The 15998-nt window shown below is 32.4% G+C and overlaps 1 pseudogene across 1 annotated transcript; it reads right to left on the minus strand.

Moving 5' to 3' along the window:
- Window positions 1-8229: 8229 nt before the first annotated feature.
- Window positions 8230-11263, minus strand: LOC148607462 (uncharacterized; annotated as a pseudogene). Its single transcript, XR_015914865.1, has 4 exons — window positions 11044-11263; window positions 10854-10935; window positions 9711-9782; window positions 8230-8691 (listed from the first exon to the last, which is right to left on the minus strand). The product of XR_015914865.1 is annotated as an uncharacterized LOC148607462 (transcript).
- Window positions 11264-15998: the final 4735 nt, after the last annotated feature.

The following is a 15998-nucleotide window of genomic DNA, read 5'->3' on the forward strand; positions in this document are numbered from 1 at the left end:
GATGTCACAGCGGTACGAGTTCGAGTCCCCCCGAGGGAACGACCAAACATTTGCGCAAATTTGACAGTTCTTACATCGTTGGGAATTTTTCAGACCTTTATATATATATATTACAGTTTGGGTCTTTATGACAGTAAATTGTGCAATTAACTGTCAATAATCTTCATTTTATTCTTCCTTAAACTATTGAAGTTATGAGATAAAGACAAAGGGGCTCACCATACCAATGCAACTAATCCGTACCACCTCTATTAATTATTTGATTTCGGTGAAAGATTTATTTTATATCTGCATATGTTTTTTCGGAACCGGCATGCCATATTTTCAAACCACATTAATTTGATTTACTATAGATTTTACGCTGAAAGGTTTCTCAAATGATTCATTAGAGAAGAAAAGAACATGAAGTTTAAGAACTCAGCGAGGAAATCATGGACATTTTAGTCTTCAATCAGAACTTTTGTGAAAACCTTATATTACGTACAAAAAATCATATCAAACAATAAGTTTGTTGATGATTCAAAGTATGAGTTGCTTACTAGCTTTATGCATAGTAGTTAGTGTTACGACAGAAGTAATGGAAATACCGAACTTCTAAGGACCGTTGACAAAATAAACATAGAAACAGCAATTTTCATCAAAGGAAAGATAAAAAATGACATACAAATACTTGAAATAAGAAGTTTACAAAGTATAAGATCTTTCATGCTAAACAATATAAGAAGAAAAAAGTGTGCTCGTTTTTTAGATAGAAGCATTCGAAATATTTACGGAAAAGGATTTCTCTTGAAATGAACACTTAAACCTGAACTTAGGTGCTTTAGAAGGGTGAGTAGTTCTTGCTTTGTATCCAAAAACTGGATGTTTGACCTTAGTAATATAGTAATTACTAATCACCATCTGAATATTGTTTGTTAGATTTGGACTTTTATTCACACATTGAATTTCTCTCTGTTTATAACTACATGTACTTGTACATGTAAATACTTTTACCCAGATTCCCTTTTCTTTAAATATCAGATTCAAAGTAAATTAAACTTTTATTTATTTCTTTAAAACTTAGAGATTGGATTATTTTCCTCCTTAGATAGAGGGAATTCTGGCGCGTAGCTGAGGCCAAATTGAAGTGTAGGCAAAATTACGGCAGGGGGTCTGGGCTGCTGAAGGCCCCCAGCAGGTCCAGGGCGGAACCCTGGTTGGGGGTCCTGAGGGGCGAAGCCCCCCCCAAGGTCCGCGGAGATAGCGTTTTAGAGCATCATTTATGCCTCTCCTGGATGTATTTCATAAAAAAAAAATTGGCAAAATTAAGTGCAGGCAAACACTTTTTTGCCTAACGGCAGCTACGCGCCTGGAATTGCAGATGGACTTATTTTATTTTTAAGATTCAGTTAAAGTCAATATCTAGGACATTTCTTAATTAAATGTTTTAGAATAAATATACAAATAATATACAAGCTTATATAAGACTATATTGTTTTATACAAGCTGTATAAAACAATATAGTCATATAGTTCTGTTCCTAATGTATTATGCAGTGCGAGCTATATTTTAATTTCTTGAAAAAAAATCTTAACTTTAGATGAATTGATATAATTTATACCATGATCCAGCTAATGACAACACCGATATATAATCATTGAATATCACAATTTTCATTCAGATCTGGCAATTTGTCACAAATTATTGCTAGCTGTCACTGCAGTAGATATTTAGGCTTCATTATATCTGCATATCGGAACAAAAATCTGTTCTGGTAATTCTGTACATTTGTTTTAAAATTTGATGTTCACACTTCTGTTGTTAGCAAACTATGGCTATACTAATATGTTTTGTGAAGGAAACATGCATTTATATAGAATACTGTACAAAGAAGCAGGAACACAATACTTACATTCTTAACATTTTGGCTAAAATCATCTTGACAATTAGTGTCCTAGATTTTGACTTTAGCTTTGCAGAACCTAAAACCTTAAGTAGCGAAAGATGAAGGTCTATTTTCAGCATGTCACCGTTTTAGGCCAATCAGAAAACATAAAAAATGAATTCATGCAATAAATTATCGTATTACTATATGAAAATGATATTTTTTACAAAACCTGCTTCATAACTTCTCGTCATTGGCGGCTTGCACGTTGCACGTTATGTCGATGATCATTGGCCAATAAATATCGGAAAAAAATAACGAAGCATTAATTGAAAATACAACATCTAGAACATCGAAATCCAAGTAAATGGCTAGAATGTGAAAACAGGATACAGCGAAATCAACATACAATGTAGACAAAAATTCATATAAAAATGAAGGAAAACGATACGACGTAAAACTAAAGGCTCCTAAAAGAAAAAAAAGTTAGCTAATTGAAAGTTAATTTTCTGAAATATTCCATCTGATGGAACAATCCCAGTTTGATTTTTGTGGAATATTACCAAAGACTTCTACATTTTTTAAATGGAGTTGTATAGTTAAAGTGTATGGAATGCTCGGTTCTGACTCCTTCTTTCCGCCTTAATCCCAAACGGTTAAGATAATCTTCACTTTGTTCTTTATAATAAAATTATTTGATGATTAAACAATTTATGATTAAATTATGTTATCGCTATTTTGTTTAAAATAATAGCGGTAATTGTCAATCTCACGCCAGTCGAGTAAAAATGAAAATTATCGCCAGTTTCTATGTCCTCGCGTGACATACAAGCAACAGCTTAGGAATATTTGACGACCCAAATAACCGTCTGTTTAACGACCGGAATTAGTATTAGTAAAACAGCAGTTTTTATTCGTTAAGACAATATTAAGTAACCGCAGCAATTTTTATCGATGGATCATGTTTGGGTAATACAAGTAACAGAGAAGAAGTATAAAATAAGTTACACAAAAAAGCAAAAACAAATATTTAAAATTAAAGAATAAAAGATCTAAAAGGAGAAACAATTTTTTTGAGGGTAAACTAGATTTATATGGAAAATTAGCCATGGATAAATTTGGTCGTGCCCTCTTGATAATGCAATCAACTTTTTGCAAGCAAATTGTTTTTAATTGCCATATAAATAACCAAAACAACTACAAAAATGACAAAGGGGGTGATCACACTATAAAAAATCATTGAAGCAACTTTGAATTAAGGAGGTAGATCTAGGGTAAGGGACATAATTCTTGACATAAGTGATATGTTTGTACCATATTCAATTTCACATAAGAGTAAAAAATCTTTAATTTGAAAAAAAAATTAAATCAGTCTAAATTACTTTGATGCTTACATGAGATTGATGTGAAACACTAAATACAGACGTTCAAATGATTTGTAAGAATTGTGTCCCTTACCTTAGGTCTACCTCCTTAATGGAAGATAGATCACACCGTACAAAAGAGCTTAAGAAGTATTTTCTTAATTTAACCGCTACGAGTTTTGTAGGCGAGAAACTGGTGTAATACCCCTACTTTTAGAAACGCTGATCATACGTTTTTGCTGAATCAAAAATCTAAACGCATGTGTTGTGCAGGCAATTATGAGAAACAATCAAGTCAATTGTCATTGAATTCTATCCAGTAATTTTAGTGAAATAGAAGTTTGAAAATGCCAACAGACGGCAGACGACGATGATGGCGACGAACGCCAATTAATAGTAATAGTTCACAGAACTGTCGACCAGGTGAGCCAAAATCTAAAGCCAAATGCCATGAAGCAATAAATCTAGAACATATATGTCTATATTCAGTCATTTTGTGTCGCTGCTGTATTTTGGTCTCCATCAATGCCATTCTCGAATAAAAATTTGCTTTTTCTGTTTTATGTGTAGCGTTTATCGTTGCGATGGTTTCCTCGCTAGATTGAATCTTCTGCTTAAGTTGCAGGTTTTCGTGTTCCACGGATTCGATCTGCAGTGCCTGGCGTTGTAGCTATTCTCCAAATTTCTTACACGAGGATTGATTACATCAGGATCCCCAAGTAATAAACGTTTATTTATATATCCTTCAACAACACCCACAGAAAAGAGAAAGCATAGAAAAAAAAAACAAAAACAAAAAAACAAAAAAACATCACCGTAAATCGACCATTCATGTACAACTGATAAACATTTTATCTCAAATTGCCATGTTGATCTTAGACGGTCTTCATAATGCAAGTCATTTGCTTGTCATTTTAAGCGCATGTTAAAATTGAATATGTACTAAAATGATCCCAATGTTATTAGCATTAGTAATTAGTTTCTTTTAAAATCTAGTATATCCATGGTTTGCAAAATCTGAAACCCAAAATGCAATGACGAGTAGGTAAAACCCGGGAAGAAAAAAAAAACTGTGATCAATTATTTGAATCAATACACACATTAACTTAGATAACAATATGCATCTTTTGACCTCTAAATTGATTAGATTAAAAATCTTAAATGGAAGGTGCACAATGGAAATATGTAATAAATATTCTGTGAAATTTCCATTAAATTATATCCAGTGATGTAGAAGGAGTAACGGCTAAAATATGGGTACTCATCTGTGTAACTGACGGAATGAAAGTACGGACGAAAGAAAGGACGGACACCCCTATTACTATATACCTCCACTTTGCAATTTGAGATATAAGACTGAAACAACAAATAACACACGTTTAAAATGTAAAAACATCCAAAAAGCAAGAAAATAAATAGCAAAACCCATTATCTAAATCAACAAACGTTTGAATCAATAACAACAACACATTAACAAGAAACAAAAACCGCCTAATGGACTAGGTGCGTCGATAGGGTAACAACTTTTTCTTTTTTTATTTTTTGCAAGATCTAAAGCCACTGTGAAAGCCACTGATGAGTCCTTGGCAATTTTTTTAATAGTCACATTATACAGCAAAGCGTATTTGTTATCAAGGTAAACCTAATGTCTCTACGCAGGATGGTAGAAAAGTAGAAAAATTCATGTCTTCCATTTAGTTTTGTTGAAAGGTTTTATGCACAACGGAAAAGCTCTTGTCTGTTGAAACACTTATCCAAAAACTGGAGATATATTTTATTTGACCTTAGTACTTTAGTAATGACTCATTATCTTTATAATTCTTGTTGGATTTTGAACTTATCTTCACTAATTTTACATTGTAATTATTTAACCGCATTCCCCTTTCTAAAAATATAGCGGATTTAAATTAAGTAAAATCTTTATTTTATTCTTTAAACTTTGCATTTTAGATAGTTTTCCTCTCTAGATAGAGGGATATTTTCAGATTTACTTGGTTATTGTAATACGCCTAACTTATAATAACCAAATAAATCTGAAACTACCTCTATCTAGGAGGAGAAGGAAACTATCCAATATCTAAAGTTTAAAAAATAAAATGACCCTTTAATGTAAGTATATTTAATAATATATCATTTCCGGGGTTGATAAATCATAGCAGCGGCGACTTAATATGCCGAAGTCAAAGGTCATTGACAACTAAATAAATTAACTTTGTACAGGGTGACCATCCTAAAAACAAACTACTCTGAACTAAATATTCATATTTAAAATGAATGTAAAAATACTCAAATTCCAAAAAAAAAAAAACAAAAACTTCTTTTAACAATTACCACACCACATGTATAACTCTACTCTATTTTCTTTTTTTAAATTAAAAACCATAAATATGATAGCTGATGGTCTATTTTCAGCATGTTACCGTTTTAGGCCAAATAGAAAGCATACACAATATGTTTTTATGATATAAATTATAGTATTACTATATGACTAAAGATTTTCTTACAATACCTGCTTCATTTGTCTTAGACATTCGGCATTGGTGGCTTACACGTTCCACGTTGTGTCAACGATCGTGCGGCGATAAATATCGGGAAAAATTAAAATCATCAATTGAAAGAAAAAATGAACATCAAACTCCGAGTTACGTGCCATTACGTGAAATTAGGACACAGAGAAATTAACATATAAATAATGTAAACAACAATTCCCTATTAAGGAAAATAAGGATAACAAAACACAAAATAAACATCAAAATCGATTATTTAAATCAACAAACGTTAAATCAAAAACAACAACACATCAACAAGAAAACAAAATCCGACTAATGGACTAGGTGTCTAGGTAGGTTAAAAACCTATTCCTCTTTTCTGAAAGATGTGAAGATTTTATTCTATATTACATTTGTCACACATTGACATTGAAGTATGATATAAAAGAAATTATCTTGAAAGTGCATATTGGCATCATTTTAGTTCATAATGGTGTTTACTGAATCTAAAAGGGACGATATTAATCGCGAGAAAATTAACAGATTCAAGAAAATAGAAATTCATGATGAGAAAAACTCTAAAAATATAAATTAAATCATTGGCACACTAATTAAATTAATTAGTACAAAATTTAGGGTGTTTTATTTTCTTTTGCTATAAAGCCATTTCGGAGAATGTGAGACTGATTGTTGCTATGTTTTGTTACGTGTTTTATAATAACATGATTTCTATGCATTATGTTTCAAATTATAACTGAAGATGAATAAAAATATATCATGTAATATTTTACTACATGTATATGATAGTGAAATGAACAATTAAGTTTTCAAGCTTTCATTTGAGACATGTCACTTGATTCCCTGGATTACATTCTTTTGATTACCGCTATAACCTTGGTTCCCTTAATTACTCTTTCTTTGATTTTTCTATACTGCTTTTTGTAAAATACTTAGTGTTCATATGAATTTTGCAGGTGATTAGTGATGTATTATAGGGTTCATTTTTTATCTTAATGAATGGATTTATTGTAACGGTGACATATTTCCATAGTAATTATGTTAGTGATTTCACATTAGAAAAAAAACTGGTTTTCGTTTCACTTAGACTTTGTGGCACAAAAACGACACTACAGTGAGAGAAAAAACGCTTTATGATTATCTGGACTTTTTTATACAAGACACACAAAACATACAGTGATAAATAGAGACAAAGCAGCAAAGCATACAAAGATAAAAAAGATAAAAAAGAAACATACAAAAAGACAGAACATATCTGACAATATGTCACTATGTCTTCAAGCTATACATGCAAACTTAAGATGAACTAAGGCAGAAAAAAATAAAAGCAGCATAATGGGTGTTGAAGTAGTAGTAAACATAATAAGCCAGCAGAATGAAAATAGCAATATAGAAATATAAAGTAACAAGAACTTTAAAACAGTAATTTTAACGACGCATGTAGTTATTTGCAGGGCGTATATCAGCTGCCATTCCATCAATTAATGCAACGTTTAAATTGACTGAAAGAAGTCAAGGTTCAAAATGGTATGGAAATGTAAACTAAAATATTGCTAATATATATAACCATAAGTTTGTTATTTATGACTCAAAGAATTTCGATATGACTGACAATATTCTCATGAGCCTTTAATTACATTTTTTTTCAAGTGTGTTTGCTTTTGTTGTGTGTGTAATGGTATGACTTGGGCCTTTTCGAGTTTTTTTGGAAATACAAAATTTTCTAATGATTTGTTTATCAATTCTATGATTTGACGTATCATCCCTGTGGCATTTTTGCTGTTAATTTGTCTATTTGTTTGTTTACAAAATCTTCTTCAATATCTTAAATTTTTAATTTGTTTCTTGTATGTTTAATATGCATGGATCATTTTAATTAGTATGATCTCGTTATTTCCGATGTATTTGCTACATTTTTACATTTTTAAAGAATTTATTAACTGTATTTGCAACTTTAGTATACTTGTTTGTTATATTTTAATTTTCTCATGTTTTTATTAAGTTCTTTTTTATTATTATTATAAATATATTTTATCGTTTGCAATATTGCCCTTAATTATAATTTTTTATGGAGTTGTCTCTTCTTATACACTGCTGATCTATACTCTTTATTTATACAAGTGGCAGCAGTATGTGCGACTCTTTAAATTTATGATGCTTACATGCATTTTTGGTACGATAGTTTGTCAAGCTAACAACTTAATTGAAAATGGCTTTACATTTGAGCAGTCAGACCAGAAATATGATCCATCCACAAAATTTCCTCTGCAAAAGAACAAAAACTACACATTGAATTACTTTTTTTTAGAAATAAAACTTAGTTATAAGAACGGCATTTCAATTTGGTACTCCATATTTTAACGAAGGATTTTTGACACAATGCTATAAGATGTTCGTCTGATCAATTCTTTGTTCGTGAAAAAAGTATCGATATAGGTTGACACAATATTAAAATCAGAAAATGAACAAATAAGTAAACATATTTTTATTTTGATGTTCATTTTGAACAGACCACACAGTCGACGAGAAGGTTGTTGTGATATGGAGGACATGGAAGTGGTCCACACTTGGTTATTACAGGGTAAAATAGGTGTCCATCTTCATCTCTTTCTCCTGACACGAGATATTCTGGGTTTGCATCGACACATATATATGATGATGGTTTGTGGTTTATATGTCCACTAGCTAATATGCCTCTATATTCATTAGTCCATCCAGGGTAACAGGAACGTTTACCTGGTATCATTATAGAAGATGAAGTGTTTCCGTTTCTACACACTGCACATGGCATGTCGTTGTTAGAGGAGTCGTGTGCAACAACATTTGTTTCGTATTCAGTTCCGAACAATGGAAACCATTCATTTGAATTAGATATATTGGACATGTCAGGGTCTCGTGGTAAGCAAAGCGTATTAATATATGGAGTTAAAATAGTACCTCTGACCTGCTGTAACACCTAAAATTAGACATCTGCAATAAACAGATATGTTGAAGAACGCTTGACCCTCGTCAAACATTAGTTATCTAAACATATCAAACTTTTCACCAAAGTTTCACACGCTATGATTAAAGATTTCATAAAATTATAGACTTCGTTTTACCCACGTATGTACAAGTATCTCATACTACAAAGTACTAGAATAGACAAAAGATTTACTAGTATAATTTTTGGCTAAATAACTGTAACGATAATGATGAAGCTTCAACACCATGAAAACTGATTTATTCAACGGGTCATAGTTTTCCTTTCCTCGTTTGTCTACCCAGGACTTGACTTTTTATGAGCAACTCGGCGGGTGTTTCTTGAAAAGCAGAGGACGCTTAACCTACCGGTGCACCTGGTCCATGCTCCCAGTTTTTAGTGGAGTGCGAGTTGCTCATTTACTTTTGTTACTTTGTATGTATGATTTTAGTTACTTTATGTTCTTTGTTGTGTATGTCTGTTTTCCATGTATGTCTGGTCTTTGTCCCTGGATAACATTCTTTTGATTACCGCTATAACCTTGGTTCCCTTGATTACTCTTTAACAACTGCTAGGGTCTCTTCCGTAATTTGGTCAGAGAACCACCCTGACTTGTCTACTACAACGCAAAGGTGTTTTTAATTTTGTCATGCTAAATTTTGAATACGTCTCATTATGAAAACTAGTAATCTGGAAATAAAGTTTATTTTCAATAAGTAGTGCGCTTGTTTTGTGAAATATTTAATTGTAGAGGTAAAAAATTCAAATCTAATCGTGGAATGAAAACATTGATATTGAAAATGTAACTGATTTTATAAAAGAGTTAGGAGACACATACTACTGTAATGTTTTGCCTTTTAAAAAAGTTTAAATCTACTTTGATTACTCTCATTTTTGCAGTACTTGAAAATCAAAGGGTTGTTAGATAATTGAAAAGTTTTCCTGTTATTCTTTTACACAAAATGTAGCATGAAATTTCTATGTTAAATTGACAAAATGAACATGCAACAAACCAGAATAAACGAGTTCTGCGGATGGACAGTCTGTTCTACCCCAGCGAGTATAAGTTGAACCTTGGGCTACAGCTACAAAATAAATTCGTATTTCAGTCTTCAATATTCGATTAATACATATTTTAGAAAACTCGATAACTGTCTAGGCAACTGTTGATATACATGATTTTGAGGTATGCTTGTAAATATATACTGCTCATCCGCTCCTGTGTATAATGCATTCTTTTTTAATAGAAACATTGGATGGACGCTTAAAAAGTTATGGCTACAAAACCTTGAACTTACATGAAAAATAAGAAAAGAAAAGCTGAAAAGTGTTAATTTTACGAACTTAACCCTTGATCTCTAAACCATAGAGTTAAGGTTTCAGGCCGACATGAAGTTATCTGTTGCAAATCACATAGTGTAAATACTGAAATTGTAGTAGTTATGGGATAACTCGAGCCGCAGACAAGTGGTTCCAAGTCTACTTGTACCTGGTGTAGAGGCAACACGCTATATATGTTAACGTTTTTCCGCATTTAATGATATGAATATTTTAACATCACCTTTTTTATGACTAATCGTCGTTATCCTTTGTGTTACTCGACGCTATTTATACAACACCAACATACCTAGCATGGGTACCTTTATTGACCATAATAATTTAGAAACTGAATTCCGTTCGTACCGGCAACTGCAGCAAAATCAGTTGGAACATACAAAAAGTGATAAACTTAACGACGTCAAAGATAACTTACAGAAGAAGCTCTAAAATTAAACAGGATTATAAGGTTGAAGTTTCGGAAGCTTAGTCTGTAGCTGACACAGATGGGTATTTAATGAACTTAAAACCGAAGGTCGTGGAATTAACACAATTATTACAAACAAATCAGTCCATGCCTAATACATATGCAGCATCGATAAGAACATGTCGATAAGATACACACAGAAAGACATATTATCAATGATCGATATTCCGTCTCCAAGAAACACATTTCCGAACTTACGAAATTACGATGACAAAATTGAAATCGTTGTACGCGAATGAGGATACATTGCCCTAATAAAAGACCGATACGGTTCATAATTATTCCTATCAATGGATGTAAATATGTTATGAGGACATTGTTCTATTTTACTACATATATATTATGTACTTACCGGCCGTAGATTTAGTCAAAGAAGCGGCTTGATGAGTTGTATTAATTTTCACTATTGATTCCTCACTGGATTGGATGGCTTGCTTCAGTTGAAGGTTTTCACTGGTCAGTGACAGAATCTTTTGCGCTTGTTGCTGGCTATATTGTATTTGGTTCTGATTTTCTTGGGTTAGTGTCTGAATTTGTTATGATAAGGTCTGGATCTGCTGTACCTGTTGCTTGAGTTGGTTCTCCAAGCTTCCTAGACGGGACTCGATAACATCCGGGTCCCCCAGTAAGATCCGTTTTTCATGAACACCTTCAACAATAACAACACAAAGGAGATAATATAGTAAAATAATCATTGCAAGCGTATTATCTATTTTAAGATGGAAAATCTGGTACAACAGACTAATATCTGTCTTCGCCAAGTGTTGATCTTATCATTTTATCTAAGGTCAATATATCCGTACTTTTCTATATGAATGTGCCGGTTCACTACTATTGATTTTTTACACATATTAGATCACACGATTTACTTTCAACTTTTTGGAAATTTTACTGGAATTGTTCAAAACGATTTTTAAATGCCACAAAGCGTTTTTTTTTTGATATATGAATAATGAAAAATCCTATAGAAAAAAAATTATAATTATAATGGAAAATAATGCTATCGCAAAGGATGAAAACCACCATAACGGTAATCTTAAAAAACTGAAATTTTGCAGCTCACATCTTAAAGTTAGTGAAATTATGAAAATCAGAATAACCTTTACCATAAGTCTATACTTATTTCTAGCATCTGAAATGGAAAATCTATATTAACAAATGGCGAATGTCTGGTTCTCCAAGGAAATATTATTTTTATAAGTGAGCAAAACACCAGAGCTTTTACCTGCGCAATCAATCCATCGCCGTTAGACAATGAGAAGCCAAAAAATAGCAAATCGCATGATGAAAGTACAGATGTTCCAAAACACAACTGTTTCAAATAAGAACTTTCAAATTTAGCAGACTGGCGGCAAATATCGCCGATTTATGACTGACGGGTCAACTTTAAAAGCATCTACTTTAATTTAATTAACATTCTGATATCCAGAATTAAACATCTAGAACCCAACACTTTTTTATCAGTAGGAAACCAATTAATAAAATCAGCTTACGCATTCTGGGACTCACTTAATGTATAAGGTTAAATAATACTTAAGACCATTCTGATAAATGAAGTATCATGAAGATGCCACTGTATGCTGCCATCGGACACTGTATTAAAGGAATCTTGAATTTCAGTAAACTACTTGATTCGTCGGCCCTTTAGATAATCAAACAGAAGCATGAGAACATTTCCGACTTTCTTAAGCTCCCTTCAAGCTTCGAACAGAAGCATGAGAACATTACCGACTTTCTTAAGCTCCCTCCAAGCTTCGAACAACATTGTATTTGTTTGTAAAGCTCATCACCTATTGCCTTATTAAGGAATTAGGCATTGATAGTAACATCCGGGGTAAGGTTATATACAAACGTACTATTTTTGATAAAGATGAAATCCTAAACAATCACAAGTCCTTCATGTCTTCTACCAACATTGTAGCAAAATGTGAGGACTAACCTTAGTTGTAATGGATTTCCAAACTTCATAAGAATCCATACATAGAAAGGTATATTGCAAGATCTTCATCATGCTCAACGAAGGAGATGGCGATTAATCTCACAAAGATATTGTTCACAGTGAAGGATGGACAGCAAGCTTATTGCAATACTACCTACTCTCGTAGTGGCATTAATCAATGCGGATACCTAAACATTCTAAAGGTTTACTTCAAAACCTAAAATCCCGCAGTTTTTCGGAAATTAGTTCTCTACATTACCACATGATAAATTGAAATCTCATTTGAAAGGGCTTATTCGTAAATCTTTTGCTGTTTCAAAAAATTATGTTGTTCCTGGTTACACATCCACATAATTTTCTAAAACATCGCAGAGGGTCAAAGTGTGCTGCACAGAAAAGCAGGACCCAAATCCATAACATACCCCTGCCTTCTTTGTTTGCCATTTCTGGCGAAGGTGTAGCTGAATAAACGGGTGATCGGCTTAACTTGCCTGGGGTTACTGAGAAGAACCGGCAGTGTGCACTGACTTATTGGATTTTTCTTATCTTAGGCCCTGAGTTATTATTTTCTGCCCGATTAATCATGTTTGCATTGTCTATATCATCTGCCACAGAATTATTTCAATGGTATCTCAATGAATCCTATCTATCCTAGCAAGTGTCAGCAACCTTTACAAGTTTATTAATGTCAAATAAAGTTTTTCTACTGATTTGTAAATAGTATCTCAATCATAGTCTAATTCGGAAAGATCTAAATCCCAATTAATATGACAACATCTTTTCCGCCAGTATCCATTTAGCGATGTTAACAGTAGGACGTAGTCGTGCTTAATTAGCACAGTACAGATGCATGAACCAACGAAAAATAACCACGAAAATCTATGGTGGTAAAAATATACATAAACATGTCATTTTGTACTCCAACCTCTGTAGAATTTATTTTGTGCGCTCAAAACCTTGTATGCAATTTTTATCATTTTTTTTAAAAATTAAAAATCCTCATATTTTAATCTATGTTAATTAAGTGTATGAATGTCATGACAAAGAATGCAGCACTTGTTTTATATTGTAATTCATATCATTTTAATCAACGGCAATTGGGGATGGTGTCTAAAATAATTTCAAGTTTTGTAAATTACTTCATTTAACATATATACAAGGTGACACGTAATTTTCAGACACCGTTGATTATTTTTATTATGTCAATCATTTAAACACTTATACGAAGAACGGGAAAGTTATCCCAAATGTTGAATAAGTAAACCCTAGACTAAAATTTGGGCACTATATCGGTTAGTGTAATCCGTGGTGTGTAAATTTTAAAGGAAGATATAAAAAAAAATGACATGTCATTACAATTTTTTAAATTATTACTTTAAGGTGTGTTTAATTGTGTATATTTTTTTACGAAGTGGCCAGATTTCAAAGGGGGAGGGTTTTGATCACGCCAAAGTGCTTTAACCCCGCCTTTTTTGCACTTTAACGCCAGAACAGATTCCATTTTCAGAGGCAGTTAAGCGTAACTATATGAATCAATAAAAACTGGTAAGAATACGCAAAATGAACAATGTTGAATCAACTTTCACAAAATTCAAAATATGTCTTAAAATTAAGTATCTATGTAACGTTATACGAAACGCTGAGTTTTCGTCGTCCAGTTAAACTTTGTTAGATATTATGCAAATACTTCAATGTATATTTTAAGCACTTCAGTCGATATACTCTCAGTATAAGCTATAACCACTTTAACATTTGAGGACTGTTTTTATTTGTTTGACTAGGTAATGCGAAATAAATAACTTGGGGGCAGTTTACGATTCATGAACCACGAAACAGATTATGAACAAGCGTAAACCCCAAAGTTGCTTATGCGAGCATAACTTTGTCAAAACAATTAAAAAAAATTCCTATTATTCAATTTCTAATCAATTAGATTGAAAGATGAAATTTGTCCTTCATCAAGGCCTAATTTAGTTTGGAATTATTTGACTTGCGGATTATGGCAAATTACCTATCTTAACCTATGTAACGAGTAACAAACACATACACAAAAAAAACAAAAACAAAAACAAAAATAAGTAAAATAAAAAACAACAACTACAACAAAATCAAATTAAATTTTTAGCATATTGACTCCTGACTGGAACATTTTATTCAGCCTTATGCTACAGAATTGCAAGTGAATAGATATTGATTCAGTTATATACGTTTGTATATTTCGGCATGTAATATTCAGTATGTATTATATAAATGTACAATGTTACGTATATTAATGTACATTAACATGTATATGAGCGCAATTGATGTTTCGATGAAGATATAAGTGGTCGTAAGTTTCATTGATTTTAAATGTAAAAATATATTCAATATGACATCTAGACACTATTAAACATAGAGGTCATTTGGTTAAAGCACATGGCGTTACCGTTTGAACAAATTAACCTCTAAGTTTGTAATAAGTTAATTTATTAAAAACCAAATACACTATAATTTGTGTAATGGCCTTGAAAGTCTTTGTATTTGGTTTCAATCAACATTCTGTCATAAAATATTAGAATATGTCATCCGTGTCAGTCTCTTAGAATTAGGCAGTGGGTGAAAGAGTAATCAAAGTGGCCCAATGTTGTCGCGGGAATCAAATTAATATAAAACAACGATAAAGACTAGACTGGAAACCAGACATATACAACAAAGACCATGAAATAACCAAATTAACACGTACTAATAAGGAGTCCACTAAAAACTGGGAGCTAGAACCGGATAAAACGGTAAGGGTAAGCGTCCTTTCTTTTTTAGAAACAGCCACTGAGTTGCTTATATAATGTAAAGTTGCAGCAAGTTATGACATAAATCCCTACTTGACAGCGTACCTTGATTATTTGTATCATCAGAATCAAGGATAAATAAAGATAAGCTGTTTTAAATTTCATTTTTGTAAAAAAACAATATAATTCTATTTAAATACACTGCAAAAAAATCAAGGATAGATAATACTGTCAAAACCTTCACTTTTTCTATCATTGAACTGAGAAAAAACAAGTTTATATATATATAGAAGGGTCTGAAAAAAAATTCCCAACGATGTTAGAACTGTCAAATTTGCGATGCAAATTTTTGGTCGTTCCTTCCGCAGGGCTCAAACTCGTACCGCTGTGACATCTATGGCAACACCGCCAGCACGAAGTCCAGCGCCCTAGACCACTCGGCCAGCTAGGCTATATAAAAATATAGCTTTCGCTGGCCAGGTCATTCCTCCTCGTAGTATTAATCCTGAACTCTAACTTACTACACGATGTATGGTATTGCGATACAGTTCTTCTAGGTGTTATTTTGTAGGATAGAATTAATGATGCATGTCACAACAAATCAATATTATACAAACGTCTCAGAATGTGACGACTCTATTCACTACACTGCTCCATATGATCAAATTGATACAAGGAAGATAACGAAAACTTATAGAAGGGTCTGAAAAATTCCCAACGATGTTAGAACTGTCAAATTTGCGATGCAAATTTTTGGTCGTTCCACACGCAAGACTGGCCGAATGGTCTAGGG

The sequence above is a fragment of the Perna viridis genome, chromosome 9 (assembly GCF_037379345.1).
Source record: "Perna viridis isolate PV_CMFRI_1.1 ecotype Kerala chromosome 9, ASM3737934v1, whole genome shotgun sequence".
Classification (NCBI taxonomy): domain Eukaryota; kingdom Metazoa; phylum Mollusca; class Bivalvia; order Mytilida; family Mytilidae; genus Perna; species Perna viridis.